Raw genomic sequence first — 18,127 nt, 5'->3', positions numbered from 1 at the left:
TGAGAAACTTCTTTGTGTTCTGTGAAATCATCTCACAGAGTTACAGCTTTCCACTCAAGAAGCCTTTCGCTAAGACAGTTCTTGTGGAATTGGCAAAGTGATATTTGGAAGCCCATAGAGAGCTATGGTGAAAAAGGAAATATCCTCAGATAAAATCTGGAAAGAAGCTTTCTGAGAAACTGCTCTGTGATGTGAGACTTCCACTCACAGAGTTACATCTGTATTTCGTGGATCTCTTTGCTAGCCTTATTTCTGTGGAATCTGAGAACAGATATTTCGGATCCCTTTGAAGACTATAGGGCCAAAGGAAATATCCTCCCATAACAAAGAGAAGGAAGCTATCTGAGAAACTTCTTTGTGTTCTGTGAAATCCTCTCACAGAGTTACAGCTTTCCCCTCAAGAAGCCTTTCGCTAAGACAGTTCTTGTGGAATTGGCAAAGTGATATTTGGAAGCCCATAGAGGGCTATGGTGAAAAAGGAAAAATCCTCAGATGAAATCTGGAAAGAAGCTTTCTGAGAAACTCCTTAGTGTTCTGTTCATTCATCTCACAGAGTTACATCTGTATTTCGTGGATCTCTTTGCTAGCCTTATTTCTGTGGAATCTGAGAACAGATATTTCGGATCCCTTTGAAGACTATGGGGCCAAAGGAAATATCCTCCGATAACAAAGAGAAAGAAGCTTTCTGAGAAACTTCTTTGTGTTCTGTGAAATCATCTCACAGAGTTACAGCTTTCCCCTCAAGAAGCCTTTCGCTAAGACAGTTCTTGTGGAATTGGCAAAGTGATATTTGGAAGCCCATAGAGGGCTATGGTGAAAAAGGAAATATCCTCAGATGAAATCTGGAAAGAAGCTTTCTGAGAAACTGCTCTGTGATGTGTGACTTCCACTCACAGAGTTACATCTGTATTTCGTGGATCTCTTTGCTAGCCTTATTTCTGTGGAATCTGAGAACAGATATTTCGGATCCCTTTGAAGACTATAGGGCCAAAGGAAATATCCTCCGATAACAAAGAGAAAGAATCTTTCTGAGAAACTTCTTTGTGTTCTGTGAAATCATCTCACAGAGTTACAGCTTTCCCCTCAAGAAGCCTTTCGCTAAGACAGTTCTTGTGGAATTGGAAAAGTGATATTTGGAAGCCCATAGAGGGCTACGGTGAAAAAGGAAATATCCTCAGATGAAATCTGTAAAGAAGCTTTCTGAGAAACTGCTTAGTGTTCTGTTCATTCAACTCACAGAGTTACATCTGTATTTCGTGGATCTCTTTGCTAGCCTTATTTCTGTGGAATCTGAGAACAGATATTTCGGATCCCTTTAAAGACTATAGGGCCAAAGGAAATATCCTTCTATAACAAAGAGAAAGAAGCTTTCTGAGAAACTTCTTTGTGTTCTGTGAAATCATCTCACAGAGTTACAGCTTTCCCCTCAAGAAGCCTTTCGCTAAGACAGTTCTTGTGGAATTGGCAAAGTGATATTTGGAAGCCCATAAAGGCTATGGTGAAGAAGGAAATATCCTCAGATGAAATCTGGAAAGAAGCTTTCTGAGAAACTGCTCTGTGATGTGTGCCTTCTACTCACAGAGTTACATCTGTATTTCGTGGATCTCTTTGCTAGCCTTATTTCTGTGGAATCTGAGAACAGATATTTCGGATCCCTTTGAAGACTATAGTCCAAAGGAAATATCCTCCCATAACAAAGAGAAAGAAGCTTTCTGAGAAACTTCTTTGTGTTCTGTGAAATCATCTCACAGAGTTACAGCTTTCCCCTCAAGAAGCCTTTCGCTAAGACAGTTCTTCTGGAATTGGCAAAGTGATATTTGGAAGCCCATATGGTGAAAAAGGAAATATCCGCAGATGAAATCTGGAAAGAAGCTTTCTGAGAAACTGCTCTGCGATGTGTTCCTTCCACTCACATAGTTACATCTGTATTTCGTGGATCTCTTTGCTAGCCTTATTTCTGTGGAATCTGAGAACAAATATTTCACCTCCATTTGAAGACTATAGGGCCAAAGGAAATATCCTCCGATAAAAAAGAGAAAGAAGCTTTCTGAGAAAATTCTTTGTGTTCTGTGAAATCATCTCACAGAGTTACAGCTTTCCCCTCAAGAGGCCTTTCGATAAGACAGTTCTTGTGGAATTGGCAAAGTGATATTTGGAAGCCCATAGAGGGCTATGGTGAAAAAGGAAATATCCTCAGATGAAATCTGTAAAGAAGCTTTCTGAGAAACTGCTTAGTGTTCTGTTCATTCATCTCACAGAGTTACATCTGTATTTCGTGGATCTCTTTGCTAGCCTTATTTCTGTGGAATCTGAGAACAGATATTTCGGATCCCTTTGAAGACTATAGGGCCAAAGGAAATATCCTGCGATAACAAAGAGAAAGAAGCTTTCTGAGAAACTTCTTTGTGTTCTGTGAAATCATCTCACAGAGTTACAGCTTTCCCCTCAAGAAGCCTTTCGCTAAGACAGTTCTTGTGGAATTGGCAAAGTGATATTTGGAAGCCCATAGAGGGCTATGGTGAAAAAGGAAATATCCTCAGATGAAATCTGGAAAGAAGCTTTCTGAGAAAATGCTTAGTGTTCTCTTCATTCATCTCACAGAGTTACATCTGTATTTCGTGGATCTCTTTGCTAGCCTTATTTCTGTGGAATCTGAGAACAGATATTTCGGATCCCTTTGAAGACTATAGGGCCAAAGGAAATATCCTCCGATAACAAAGAGAAAGAAGCTTTCTGAGAAACTTCTTTGTGTTCTGTGAAATCATCTCACAGAGTTACAGCTTTCCACTCAAGAAGCCTTTCGCTAAGACAGTTCTTGTGGAATTGGCAAAGTGATATTTGGAAGCCCATAGAGAGCTATGGTGAAAAAGGAAATATCCTCAGATGAAATCTGGAAAGAAGCTTTCTGAGAAACTGCTCTGTGATGTGTGACTTCCACTCACAGAGTTACATCTGTATTTCGTGGATCTCTTTGCTAGCCTTATTTCTGTGGAATCTGAGAACAGATATTTCGGATCCCTTTGAAGACTATAGGGCCAAAGGAAATATCCTCCGATAACAAAGAGAAGGAAGCTTTCTGAGAAACTTCTTTGTGTTCTGTGAAATCATCTCACAGAGTTACAGCTTTCCCCTCAAGAAGCCTTTCGCTAAGACAGTTCTTGTGGAATTGGCAAAGTGATATTTGGAAGCCCATAGAGAGCTATGGTGAAAAAGGAAATATCCTCAGATGAAATCTGGAAAGAAGCTTTCTGAGAAACTTCTTAGTGTTCTCTTCATTCATCTCACAGAGTTACATCTGTATTTCGTGTATCTCTTTGCTAGCCTTATTTCTGTGGAATCTGAGAACAGATATTTCGGATCCCTTTGAAGACTATAGGGCCAAAGGAAATATCCTCCGATAACAAAGAGAAAGAAGCTTTCTGAGAAACTTCTTTGTGTTCTGTGAAATCATCTCACAGAGTTACAGCTTTCCACTCAAGAAGCCTTTCGCTAAGACAGTTCTTGTGGAATTGGCAAAATGATATTTGGAAGCCCATAGAGAGCTATGGTGAAAAAGGAAATATCCTCAGATAAAATCTGGAAAGAAGCTTTCTGAGAAACTGCTCTGTGATGTGTGACTTCCACTCACAGAGTTACATCTGTATTTCGTGGATCTCTTTGCTAGCCTTATTTCTGTGGAATCTGAGAACAGATATTTCGGATCCCTTTGAAGACTATAGGGCCAAAGGAAATATCCTCCGATAACAAAGAGAAGGAAGCTTTCTGAGAAACTTCTTTGTGTTCTGTGAAATCATCTCACAGAGTTACAGCTTTCCACTCAAGAAGCCTTTCGCTAAGACAGTTCTTGTGGAATTGGCAAAATGATATTTGGAAGCCCATAGAGAGCTATGGTGAAAAAGGAAATATCCTCAGATAAAATCTGGAAAGAAGCTTTCTGAGAAACTGTTCTGTGATGTGTGACTTCCACTCACAGAGTTACATCTGTATTTCGTGGATCTCTTTGCTAGCCTTATTTCTGTGGAATCTGAGAACAGATATTTCGGATCCCTTTGAAGACTATAGGGCCAAAGGAAATATCCTCCGATAACAAAGAGAAGGAAGTTTTCTGAGAAACTTCTTTGTGTTCTGTGAAATCATCTCACAGAGTTACAGCTTTCCCCTCAAGAAGCCTTTCGCTAAGACAGTTCTTGTGGAATTGGCAAAGTGATATTTGGAAGCCGATAGAGGGCTATGATGAAAAAGGAAATATCCTCAGATGAAATCTGTAAAGAAGCTTTCTGAGAAACTGCTTAGTGTTCTGTTCATTCATCTCACAGAGTTACATCTGTATTTCGTGGATCTCTTTGCTAGCCTTATTTCTGTGGAATCTGAGAACAGATATTTCGGATCCCTTTGAAGACTGTAGGGCCAAAGGAAATATCCTGCGATAACAAAGAGAAAGAAGCTTTCTGAGAAACTTCTTTGTGTTCTGTGAAATCATCTCACAGAGTTACAGCTTTCCCCTCAAGAAGCCTTTCGCTAAGACAGTTCTTGTGGAATTGGCAAAGTGATATTTGGAAGCCCATAGAGGGCTATGGTGAAAAAGGAAATATCCTCAGATGAAATCTGGAAAGAAGCTTTCTGAGAAACTGCTCTGTGATGTATGACTTCAACTCACAGAGTTACATCTGTATTTCGTGGATCTCTTTGCTAGCCTTATTTCTGTGGAATCTGAGAACAGATATTTCGGATCCCTTTGAAGACTATAGGGCCAAAGGAAATATCCTCCGATAACAAAGAGAAGGAAGCTTTCTGAGAAACTTCTTTGTGTTCTGTGAAATCATCTCACAGAGTTACAGCTTTCCTCTCAAGAAGCCTTTCGCTAAGACAGTTCTTGTGGAATTGGCAAAGTGATATTTGGAAGCCCATAGAGGGCTACGGTGAAAAAGGAAATATCCTCAGATGAAATCTGGAAAGAAGCTTTCTGAGAAACTGCTCTGTGATGTGTGACTTCCATTCACAGAGTTACATCTGTATTTCGTGGATCTCTTTGCTAGCCTTATTTCTGTGGAATCTGAGAACAGATATTTCGGATCCCTTTGAAGACTATAGGGCCAAAGGAAATATCCTCCGATAACAAAGAGAAAGAAGCTTTCTGAGAAACTTCTTTGTGTTCTGTGAAATCATCTCACAGAGTTACAGCTTTCCCCTCAAGAAGCCTTTCGCTAAGACAGTTCTTGTGGAATTGGCAAAGTGATATTTGGAAGCACATAGAGGGCTATGGTGAAAAAGGAAATATACTCAGATGAAATCTGGAAAGAAGCTTTCTGAGAAACTGCTTAGTGTTCTGTTCATTCATCTCACAGAGTTACATCTGTATTTCGTGGATCTCTTTGCTAGCCTTCTTTCTGTGGAATCTGAGAACAGATATTTCGGATCCCTTTGAAGACTATAGGGACAAAGGAAATATCCTCCGATAACAAAGAGAAAGAAGCTTTCTGAGAAACTTCTTTGTGTTCTGTGAAATCATCTCACAGAGTTACAGCTTTCCACTCAAGAAGCCTTTCGCTAAGACAGTTCTTGTGGAATTGGCAAAGTGATATTTGGAAGCCCATAGAGAGCTATGGTGAAAAAGGAAATATCCTCAGATAAAATCTGGAAAGAAGCTTTCTGAGAAACTGCTCTGTGATGTGTGACTTCCACTCACAGAGTTACATCTGTATTTCGTGGATCTCTTTGCTAGTCTTATTTCTGTGGAATCTGAGAACAGATATTTCGGATCCCTTTGAAGACTATAGGGCCAAAGGAAATATCCTCCCATAACAAAGAGAAGGAAGCTATCTGAGAAACTTCTTTGTGTTCTGTGAAATCCTCTCACAGAGTTACAGCTTTCCCCTCAAGAAGCCTTTCGCTAAGACAGTTCTTGTGGAATTGGTAAAGTGATATTTGGAAGCCCATAGAGGGCTATGGTGAAAAAGGAAAAATCCTCAGATGAAATCTGGAAAGAAGCGTTCTGAGAAACTCCTTAGTGTTCTGTTCATTCATCTCACAGAGTTACATCTGTATTTCGTGGATCTCTTTGCTAGCCTTATTTCTGTGGAAACCTAGAACAGATATTTCGGATCCCTTTGAAGACTATAGGGCCAAAGGAAATATCCTCCGATAACAAAGAGAAAGAAGCTTTCTGAGAAACTTCTTTGTGTTCTGTGAAATCATCTCACAGAGTTACAGCTTTCCCCTTAAGAAGCCTTTCGCTAATACAGTTCTTGTGGAATTGGCAAAGTGATATTTGGAAGCCCATAGAGGGCTATGGTGAAAAAGGAAATATCCTCAGATGAAATCTGGAAAGAAGCTTTCTGAGAAACTGCTCTGTGATGTATGACTTCCACTCACAGAGTTACATCTGTATTTCGTGGATCTCTTTGCTAGCCTTATTTTTGTGGAATCTGAGAACAGATATTTCGGATCCCTTTGAAGACTATAGGGCCAAAGGAAATATCCTCCGATAACAAAGAGAAGGAAGCTTTCTGAGAAACTTCTTTGTGTTCTGTGAAATCATCTCACAGAGTTACAGCTTTCCTCTCAAGAAGCCTTTCGCTAAGACAGTTCTTGTGGAATTGGCAAAGTGATATTTGGAAGCCCATAGAGGGCTATGGTGAAAAAGGAAATATCCTCAGATGAAATCTGGAAAGAAGCTTTCTGAGAAACTGCTCTGTGATGTGTGCCTTCCACTCACAGAGTTACATCTGTATTTCGTGGATCTCCTTGCTAGCCTTATTTCTGTGGAATCTGAGAACAAATATTTCTCATCCGTTTGAAGACTATAGGGCCAAAGGAAATATCCTGTGATAACAAAGAGAAAGAAGCTTTCTGAGAAACTTCTTTGTGTTCTGTGAAATCATCTCACAGAGTTACAGCTTTCCCCTCAAGAAGCCTTTCGCTAAGACAGTTCTTGTGGAATTGGCAAAGTGATATTTGGAAGCCCATAGAGGGCTATGGTGAAGAAGGAAATATCCTCAGATGAAATATGTATAGAAGCTTTCTTAGAAAGTGCTTAGTGTTCTGTTCATTCATCTCACAGAGTTACATCAGTATTTCGTGGATCTCTTTGCTAGCCTTATTTCTGTGGAATCTGAGAACAGATATTTCGGATCCCTTTGAAGACTATAGGGCCAAAGGAAATATCCTCCGATAACAAAGAGAAAGAAGCTTTCTGAGAAAATTCTTTGTGTTCTGTGAAATCATCTCACAGAGTTACAGCTTTCCCCTCAAGAAGCCTTTCGCTAAGACAGTTCTTGTGGAATTGGCAAAGTGATATTTGGAAGCACATAGAGGGCTATGGTGAAAAAGGAAATATTCTCAGATGAAATCTGGAAAGAAGTTTTCTGAGAAACTGCTTAGTGTTCTGTTCATTCATCTCACAGAGTTACATGTGTATTTCGTGGATCTCTTTGCTAGCCTTCTTTCTGTGGAATCTGAGAACAGATATTTCGGATCCCTTTGAAGACTATAGGGCCAAAGGAAATATCCTCCGATAACAAAGAGAAAGAAGCTTTCTGAGAAACTTCTTTGTGTTCTGTGAAATCATCTCACAGAGTTACAGCTTTCCACTCAAGAAGCCTTTCGCTAAGACAGTTCTTGTGGAATTGGCAAAGTGATATTTGGAAGCCCATAGAGAGCTATGGTGAAAAAGGAAATATCCTCAGATAAAATCTGGAAAGAAGCTTTCTGAGAAACTGCTCTGTGATGTGAGACTTCCACTCACAGAGTTACATCTGTATTTCGTGGATCTCTTTGCTAGCCTTATTTCTGTGGAATCTGAGAACAGATATTTCGGATCCCTTTGAAGACTATAGGGCCAAAGGAAATATCCTCCGATAACAAAGAGAAGGAAGCTTTCTGAGAAACTTCTTTGTGTTCTGTGAAATCATCTCACAGAGTTACAGCTTTCCCCTCAAGAAGCCTTTCGCTAAGACAGTTCTTGTGGAATTGGCAAAGTGATATTTGGAAGCCCATAGAGAGCTATGGTGAAAAAGGAAATATCCTCAGATGAAATCTGGAAAGAAGCTTTCTGAGAAACTGCTTAGTGTTCTCTTCATTCATCTCACAGAGTTACATCTGTATTTCGTGTATCTCTTTGCTAGCCTTATTTCTGTGGAATCTGAGAACAGATATTTCGGATCCCTTTGAAGACTATAGGGCCAAAGGAAATATCCTCCGATAACAAAGAGAAAGAAGCTTTCTGAGAAACTTCTTTGTGTTCTGTGAAATCATCTCACAGAGTTACAGCTTTCCACTCAAGAAGCCTTTCGCTAAGACAGTTCTTGTGGAATTGGCAAAATGATATTTGGAAGCCCATAGAGAGCTATGGTGAAAAAGGAAATATCCTCAGATAAAATCTGGAAAGAAGCTTTCTGAGAAACTGCTCTGTGATGTGTGACTTCCACTCACAGAGTTACATCTGTATTTCGTGGATCTCTTTGCTAGCCTTATTTCTGTGGAATCTGAGAACAGATATTTCGGATCCCTTTGAAGACTATAGGGCCAAAGGAAATATCCTCCGATAACAAAGAGAAGGAAGCTTTCTGAGAAACTTCTTTGTGTTCTGTGAAATCATCTCACAGAGTTACAGCTTTCCACTCAAGAAGCCTTTCGCTAAGACAGTTCTTGTGGAATTGGCAAAATGATATTTGGAAGCCCATAGAGAGCTATGGTGAAAAAGGAAATATCCTCAGATAAAATCTGGAAAGAAGCTTTCTGAGAAACTGCTCTGTGATGTGTGACTTCCACTCACAGAGTTACATCTGTATTTCGTGGATCTCTTTGCTAGCCTTATTTCTGTGGAATCTGAGAACAGATATTTCGGATCCCTTTGAAGACTATAGGGCCAAAGGAAATATCCTCCGATAACAAAGAGAAGGAAGTTTTCTGAGAAACTTCTTTGTGTTCTGTGAAATCATCTCACAGAGTTACAGCTTTCCCCTCAAGAAGCCTTTCGCTAAGACAGTTCTTGTGGAATTGGCAAAGTGATATTTGGAAGCCGATAGAGGGCTATGATGAAAAAGGAAATATCCTCAGATGAAATCTGTAAAGAAGCTTTCTGAGAAACTGCTTAGTGTTCTGTTCATTCATCTCACAGAGTTACATCTGTATTTCGTGGATCTCTTTGCTAGCCTTATTTCTGTGGAATCTGAGAACAGATATTTCGGATCCCTTTGAAGACTGTAGGGCCAAAGGAAATATCCTGCGATAACAAAGAGAAAGAAGCTTTCTGAGAAACTTCTTTGTGTTCTGTGAAATCATCTCACAGAGTTACAGCTTTCCCCTCAAGAAGCCTTTCGCTAAGACAGTTCTTGTGGAATTGGCAAAGTGATATTTGGAAGCCCATAGAGGGCTATGGTGAAAAAGGAAATATCCTCAGATGAAATCTGGAAAGAAGCTTTCTGAGAAACTGCTCTGTGATGTATGACTTCAACTCACAGAGTTACATCTGTATTTCGTGGATCTCTTTGCTAGCCTTATTTCTGTGGAATCTGAGAACAGATATTTCGGATCCCTTTGAAGACTATAGGGCCAAAGGAAATATCCTCCGATAACAAAGAGAAGGAAGCTTTCTGAGAAACTTCTTTGTGTTCTGTGAAATCATCTCACAGAGTTACAGCTTTCCTCTCAAGAAGCCTTTCGCTAAGACAGTTCTTGTGGAATTGGCAAAGTGATATTTGGAAGCCCATAGAGGGCTACGGTGAAAAAGGAAATATCCTCAGATGAAATCTGGAAAGAAGCTTTCTGAGAAACTGCTCTGTGATGTGTGACTTCCATTCACAGAGTTACATCTGTATTTCGTGGATCTCTTTGCTAGCCTTATTTCTGTGGAATCTGAGAACAGATATTTCGGATCCCTTTGAAGACTATAGGGCCAAAGGAAATATCCTCCGATAACAAAGAGAAAGAAGCTTTCTGAGAAACTTCTTTGTGTTCTGTGAAATCATCTCACAGAGTTACAGCTTTCCCCTCAAGAAGCCTTTCGCTAAGACAGTTCTTGTGGAATTGGCAAAGTGATATTTGGAAGCACATAGAGGGCTATGGTGAAAAAGGAAATATACTCAGATGAAATCTGGAAAGAAGCTTTCTGAGAAACTGCTTAGTGTTCTGTTCATTCATCTCACAGAGTTACATCTGTATTTCGTGGATCTCTTTGCTAGCCTTCTTTCTGTGGAATCTGAGAACAGATATTTCGGATCCCTTTGAAGACTATAGGGACAAAGGAAATATCCTCCGATAACAAAGAGAAAGAAGCTTTCTGAGAAACTTCTTTGTGTTCTGTGAAATCATCTCACAGAGTTACAGCTTTCCACTCAAGAAGCCTTTCGCTAAGACAGTTCTTGTGGAATTGGCAAAGTGATATTTGGAAGCCCATAGAGAGCTATGGTGAAAAAGGAAATATCCTCAGATAAAATCTGGAAAGAAGCTTTCTGAGAAACTGCTCTGTGATGTGTGACTTCCACTCACAGAGTTACATCTGTATTTCGTGGATCTCTTTGCTAGTCTTATTTCTGTGGAATCTGAGAACAGATATTTCGGATCCCTTTGAAGACTATAGGGCCAAAGGAAATATCCTCCCATAACAAAGAGAAGGAAGCTATCTGAGAAACTTCTTTGTGTTCTGTGAAATCCTCTCACAGAGTTACAGCTTTCCCCTCAAGAAGCCTTTCGCTAAGACAGTTCTTGTGGAATTGGTAAAGTGATATTTGGAAGCCCATAGAGGGCTATGGTGAAAAAGGAAAAATCCTCAGATGAAATCTGGAAAGAAGCGTTCTGAGAAACTCCTTAGTGTTCTGTTCATTCATCTCACAGAGTTACATCTGTATTTCGTGGATCTCTTTGCTAGCCTTATTTCTGTGGAAACCTAGAACAGATATTTCGGATCCCTTTGAAGACTATAGGGCCAAAGGAAATATCCTCCGATAACAAAGAGAAAGAAGCTTTCTGAGAAACTTCTTTGTGTTCTGTGAAATCATCTCACAGAGTTACAGCTTTCCCCTTAAGAAGCCTTTCGCTAATACAGTTCTTGTGGAATTGGCAAAGTGATATTTGGAAGCCCATAGAGGGCTATGGTGAAAAAGGAAATATCCTCAGATGAAATCTGGAAAGAAGCTTTCTGAGAAACTGCTCTGTGATGTATGACTTCCACTCACAGAGTTACATCTGTATTTCGTGGATCTCTTTGCTAGCCTTATTTTTGTGGAATCTGAGAACAGATATTTCGGATCCCTTTGAAGACTATAGGGCCAAAGGAAATATCCTCCGATAACAAAGAGAAGGAAGCTTTCTGAGAAACTTCTTTGTGTTCTGTGAAATCATCTCACAGAGTTACAGCTTTCCTCTCAAGAAGCCTTTCGCTAAGACAGTTCTTGTGGAATTGGCAAAGTGATATTTGGAAGCCCATAGAGGGCTATGGTGAAAAAGGAAATATCCTCAGATGAAATCTGGAAAGAAGCTTTCTGAGAAACTGCTCTGTGATGTGTGCCTTCCACTCACAGAGTTACATCTGTATTTCGTGGATCTCCTTGCTAGCCTTATTTCTGTGGAATCTGAGAACAAATATTTCTCATCCGTTTGAAGACTATAGGGCCAAAGGAAATATCCTGTGATAACAAAGAGAAAGAAGCTTTCTGAGAAACTTCTTTGTGTTCTGTGAAATCATCTCACAGAGTTACAGCTTTCCCCTCAAGAAGCCTTTCGCTAAGACAGTTCTTGTGGAATTGGCAAAGTGATATTTGGAAGCCCATAGAGGGCTATGGTGAAGAAGGAAATATCCTCAGATGAAATATGTATAGAAGCTTTCTTAGAAAGTGCTTAGTGTTCTGTTCATTCATCTCACAGAGTTACATCAGTATTTCGTGGATCTCTTTGCTAGCCTTATTTCTGTGGAATCTGAGAACAGATATTTCGGATCCCTTTGAAGACTATAGGGCCAAAGGAAATATCCTCCGATAACAAAGAGAAAGAAGCTTTCTGAGAAAATTCTTTGTGTTCTGTGAAATCATCTCACAGAGTTACAGCTTTCCCCTCAAGAAGCCTTTCGCTAAGACAGTTCTTGTGGAATTGGCAAAGTGATATTTGGAAGCACATAGAGGGCTATGGTGAAAAAGGAAATATTCTCAGATGAAATCTGGAAAGAAGTTTTCTGAGAAACTGCTTAGTGTTCTGTTCATTCATCTCACAGAGTTACATGTGTATTTCGTGGATCTCTTTGCTAGCCTTCTTTCTGTGGAATCTGAGAACAGATATTTCGGATCCCTTTGAAGACTATAGGGCCAAAGGAAATATCCTCCGATAACAAAGAGAAAGAAGCTTTCTGAGAAACTTCTTTGTGTTCTGTGAAATCATCTCACAGAGTTACAGCTTTCCACTCAAGAAGCCTTTCGCTAAGACAGTTCTTGTGGAATTGGCAAAGTGATATTTGGAAGCCCATAGAGAGCTATGGTGAAAAAGGAAATATCCTCAGATAAAATCTGGAAAGAAGCTTTCTGAGAAACTGCTCTGTGATGTGAGACTTCCACTCACAGAGTTACATCTGTATTTCGTGGATCTCTTTGCTAGCCTTATTTCTGTGGAATCTGAGAACAGATATTTCGGATCCCTTTGAAGACTATAGGGCCAAAGGAAATATCCTCCCATAACAAAGAGAAGGAAGCTATCTGAGAAACTTCTTTGTGTTCTGTGAAATCCTCTCACAGAGTTACAGCTTTCCCCTCAAGAAGCCTTTCGCTAAGACAGTTCTTGTGGAATTGGCAAAGTGATATTTGGAAGCCCATAGAGGGCTATGGTGAAAAAGGAAAAATCCTCAGATGAAATCTGGAAAGAAGCTTTCTGAGAAACTCCTTAGTGTTCTGTTCATTCATCTCACAGAGTTACATCTGTATTTCGTGGATCTCTTTGCTAGCCTTATTTCTGTGGAATCTGAGAACAGATATTTCGGATCCCTTTGAAGACTATGGGGCCAAAGGAAATATCCTCCGATAACAAAGAGAAAGAAGCTTTCTGAGAAACTTCTTTGTGTTCTGTGAAATCATCTCACAGAGTTACAGCTTTCCCCTCAAGAAGCCTTTCGCTAAGACAGTTCTTGTGGAATTGGCAAAGTGATATTTGGAAGCCCATAGAGGGCTATGGTGAAAAAGGAAATATCCTCAGATGAAATCTGGAAAGAAGCTTTCTGAGAAACTGCTCTGTGATGTGTGACTTCCACTCACAGAGTTACATCTGTATTTCGTGGATCTCTTTGCTAGCCTTATTTCTGTGGAATCTGAGAACAGATATTTCGGATCCCTTTGAAGACTATAGGGCCAAAGGAAATATCCTCCGATAACAAAGAGAAAGAATCTTTCTGAGAAACTTCTTTGTGTTCTGTGAAATCATCTCACAGAGTTACAGCTTTCCCCTCAAGAAGCCTTTCGCTAAGACAGTTCTTGTGGAATTGGAAAAGTGATATTTGGAAGCCCATAGAGGGCTACGGTGAAAAAGGAAATATCCTCAGATGAAATCTGTAAAGAAGCTTTCTGAGAAACTGCTTAGTGTTCTGTTCATTCAACTCACAGAGTTACATCTGTATTTCGTGGATCTCTTTGCTAGCCTTATTTCTGTGGAATCTGAGAACAGATATTTCGGATCCCTTTAAAGACTATAGGGCCAAAGGAAATATCCTTCTATAACAAAGAGAAAGAAGCTTTCTGAGAAACTTCTTTGTGTTCTGTGAAATCATCTCACAGAGTTACAGCTTTCCCCTCAAGAAGCCTTTCGCTAAGACAGTTCTTGTGGAATTGGCAAAGTGATATTTGGAAGCCCATAAAGGCTATGGTGAAGAAGGAAATATCCTCAGATGAAATCTGGAAAGAAGCTTTCTGAGAAACTGCTCTGTGATGTGTGCCTTCTACTCACAGAGTTACATCTGTATTTCGTGGATCTCTTTGCTAGCCTTATTTCTGTGGAATCTGAGAACAGATATTTCGGATCCCTTTGAAGACTATAGTCCAAAGGAAATATCCTCCCATAACAAAGAGAAAGAAGCTTTCTGAGAAACTTCTTTGTGTTCTGTGAAATCATCTCACAGAGTTACAGCTTTCCCCTCAAGAAGCCTTTCGCTAAGACAGTTCTTCTGGAATTGGCAAAGTGATATTTGGAAGCCCATATGGTGAAAAAGGAAATATCCGCAGATGAAATCTGGAAAGAAGCTTTCTGAGAAACTGCTCTGCGATGTGTTCCTTCCACTCACATAGTTACATCTGTATTTCGTGGATCTCTTTGCTAGCCTTATTTCTGTGGAATCTGAGAACAAATATTTCACCTCCATTTGAAGACTATAGGGCCAAAGGAAATATCCTCCGATAAAAAAGAGAAAGAAGCTTTCTGAGAAAATTCTTTGTGTTCTGTGAAATCATCTCACAGAGTTACAGCTTTCCCCTCAAGAGGCCTTTCGATAAGACAGTTCTTGTGGAATTGGCAAAGTGATATTTGGAAGCCCATAGAGGGCTATGGTGAAAAAGGAAATATCCTCAGATGAAATCTGTAAAGAAGCTTTCTGAGAAACTGCTTAGTGTTCTGTTCATTCATCTCACAGAGTTACATCTGTATTTCGTGGATCTCTTTGCTAGCCTTATTTCTGTGGAATCTGAGAACAGATATTTCGGATCCCTTTGAAGACTATAGGGCCAAAGGAAATATCCTGCGATAACAAAGAGAAAGAAGCTTTCTGAGAAACTTCTTTGTGTTCTGTGAAATCATCTCACAGAGTTACAGCTTTCCCCTCAAGAAGCCTTTCGCTAAGACAGTTCTTGTGGAATTGGCAAAGTGATATTTGGAAGCCCATAGAGGGCTATGGTGAAAAAGGAAATATCCTCAGATGAAATCTGGAAAGAAGCTTTCTGAGAAAATGCTTAGTGTTCTCTTCATTCATCTCACAGAGTTACATCTGTATTTCGTGGATCTCTTTGCTAGCCTTATTTCTGTGGAATCTGAGAACAGATATTTCGGATCCCTTTGAAGACTATAGGGCCAAAGGAAATATCCTCCGATAACAAAGAGAAAGAAGCTTTCTGAGAAACTTCTTTGTGTTCTGTGAAATCATCTCACAGAGTTACAGCTTTCCACTCAAGAAGCCTTTCGCTAAGACAGTTCTTGTGGAATTGGCAAAGTGATATTTGGAAGCCCATAGAGAGCTATGGTGAAAAAGGAAATATCCTCAGATGAAATCTGGAAAGAAGCTTTCTGAGAAACTGCTCTGTGATGTGTGACTTCCACTCACAGAGTTACATCTGTATTTCGTGGATCTCTTTGCTAGCCTTATTTCTGTGGAATCTGAGAACAGATATTTCGGATCCCTTTGAAGACTATAGGGCCAAAGGAAATATCCTCCGATAACAAAGAGAAGGAAGCTTTCTGAGAAACTTCTTTGTGTTCTGTGAAATCATCTCACAGAGTTACAGCTTTCCCCTCAAGAAGCCTTTCGCTAAGACAGTTCTTGTGGAATTGGCAAAGTGATATTTGGAAGCCCATAGAGAGCTATGGTGAAAAAGGAAATATCCTCAGATGAAATCTGGAAAGAAGCTTTCTGAGAAACTGCTTAGTGTTCTCTTCATTCATCTCACAGAGTTACATCTGTATTTCGTGTATCTCTTTGCTAGCCTTATTTCTGTGGAATCTGAGAACAGATATTTCGGATCCCTTTGAAGACTATAGGGCCAAAGGAAATATCCTCCGATAACAAAGAGAAAGAAGCTTTCTGAGAAACTTCTTTGTGTTCTGTGAAATCATCTCACAGAGTTACAGCTTTCCACTCAAGAAGCCTTTCGCTAAGACAGTTCTTGTGGAATTGGCAAAATGATATTTGGAAGCCCATAGAGAGCTATGGTGAAAAAGGAAATATCCTCAGATAAAATCTGGAAAGAAGCTTTCTGAGAAACTGCTCTGTGATGTGTGACTTCCACTCACAGAGTTACATCTGTATTTCGTGGATCTCTTTGCTAGCCTTATTTCTGTGGAATCTGAGAACAGATATTTCGGATCCCTTTGAAGACTATAGGGCCAAAGGAAATATCCTCCGATAACAAAGAGAAGGAAGCTTTCTGAGAAACTTCTTTGTGTTCTGTGAAATCATCTCACAGAGTTACAGCTTTCCCCTCAAGAAGCCTTTCGCTAAGACAGTTCTTGTGGAATTGGCAAAGTGATATTTGGAAGCCCATAGAGAGCTATGGTGAAAAAGGAAATATCCTCAGATGAAATCTGGAAAGAAGCTTTCTGAGAAACTGCTTAGTGTTCTCTTCATTCATCTCACAGAGTTACATCTGTATTTCGTGTATCTCTTTGCTAGCCTTATTTCTGTGGAATCTGAGAACAGATATTTCGGATCCCTTTGAAGACTATAGGGCCAAAGGAAATATCCTCCGATAACAAAGAGAAAGAAGCTTTCTGAGAAACTTCTTTGTGTTCTGTGAAATCATCTCACAGAGTTACAGCTTTCCACTCAAGAAGCCTTTCGCTAAGACAGTTCTTGTGGAATTGGCAAAATGATATTTGGAAGCCCATAGAGAGCTATGGTGAAAAAGGAAATATCCTCAGATAAAATCTGGAAAGAAGCTTTCTGAGAAACTGCTCTGTGATGTGTGACTTCCACTCACAGAGTTACATCTGTATTTCGTGGATCTCTTTGCTAGCCTTATTTCTGTGGAATCTGAGAACAGATATTTCGGATCCCTTTGAAGACTATAGGGCCAAAGGAAATATCCTCCGATAACAAAGAGAAGGAAGTTTTCTGAGAAACTTCTTTGTGTTCTGTGAAATCATCTCACAGAGTTACAGCTTTCCCCTCAAGAAGCCTTTCGCTAAGACAGTTCTTGTGGAATTGGCAAAGTGATATTTGGAAGCCGATAGAGGGCTATGATGAAAAAGGAAATATCCTCAGATGAAATCTGTAAAGAAGCTTTCTGAGAAACTGCTTAGTGTTCTGTTCATTCATCTCACAGAGTTACATCTGTATTTCGTGGATCTCTTTGCTAGCCTTATTTCTGTGGAATCTGAGAACAGATATTTCGGATCCCTTTGAAGACTGTAGGGCCAAAGGAAATATCCTGCGATAACAAAGAGAAAGAAGCTTTCTGAGAAACTTCTTTGTGTTCTGTGAAATCATCTCACAGAGTTACAGCTTTCCCCTCAAGAAGCCTTTCGCTAAGACAGTTCTTGTGGAATTGGCAAAGTGATATTTGGAAGCCCATAGAGGGCTATGGTGAAAAAGGAAATATCCTCAGATGAAATCTGGAAAGAAGCTTTCTGAGAAACTGCTCTGTGATGTGTGCCTTCCACTCACAGAGTTATGTCTGTATTTCGTGGATCTCTTTGCTAGCCTTATTTCTGTGGAATCTGAGAACAAATATTTCGCATCCCTTTGAAGACTATAGGGCCAAAGTAAATATCCTCCGATAACAAAGAGAAATAAGCTTTCTGAGAAACTTCTTTGTGTTCTGTGAAATCATCTCACAGAGTTACAGCTTTCCCCTCAAGAAGCCTTTCGCTAAGACTGTTCTTCTGGAATTGGCAAAGTGATATTTGGAAGCCCATAGAGGGCTATGGTGAAAAAGGAAATATCCTCAGATGAAATCTGGAAAGAAGCTTTCTGAGAAACTGCTCTGTGATGTGTGACTTCCACTCACAGAGTTACATCTGTATTTCGTGGATCTCTTTGCTAGCCTTATTTCTGTGGAATCTGAGAACAGATATTTCGGATCCCTTTGAAGACTATAGGGCCAAAGGAAATATCCTCCGATAACAAAGAGAAGGAAGCTTTGTGAGAAACTTCTTTGTGTTCTGTGAAATCATCTCACAGAGTTACAGCTTTCTCCTCAAGAAGCCTTTCGCTAAGACAGTTCTTGTGGAATTGGCAAAGTGATATTTGGAAGCCCATAGAGGTGTATGGTGAAAAAGGAAATATCCTCAGATGAAATCTGGAAAGAAGCTTTCTGAGAAACTGCTTAGTGTTCTGTTCATTCATCTCACAGAGTTACATCTGTATTTCGTGGATCTCTTTGCTAGCCTTATTTCTGTGGAATCTGAGAACAGATATTTCGGATCCCTTTGAAGACTATAGGGCCAAAGGAAA

This window comes from Macaca nemestrina, chromosome 8 (genome assembly GCF_043159975.1).
Source record: "Macaca nemestrina isolate mMacNem1 chromosome 8, mMacNem.hap1, whole genome shotgun sequence".
In the NCBI taxonomy this organism is placed as follows: domain Eukaryota; kingdom Metazoa; phylum Chordata; class Mammalia; order Primates; family Cercopithecidae; genus Macaca; species Macaca nemestrina.
This window is presented reverse-complemented; position numbering follows the sequence as displayed.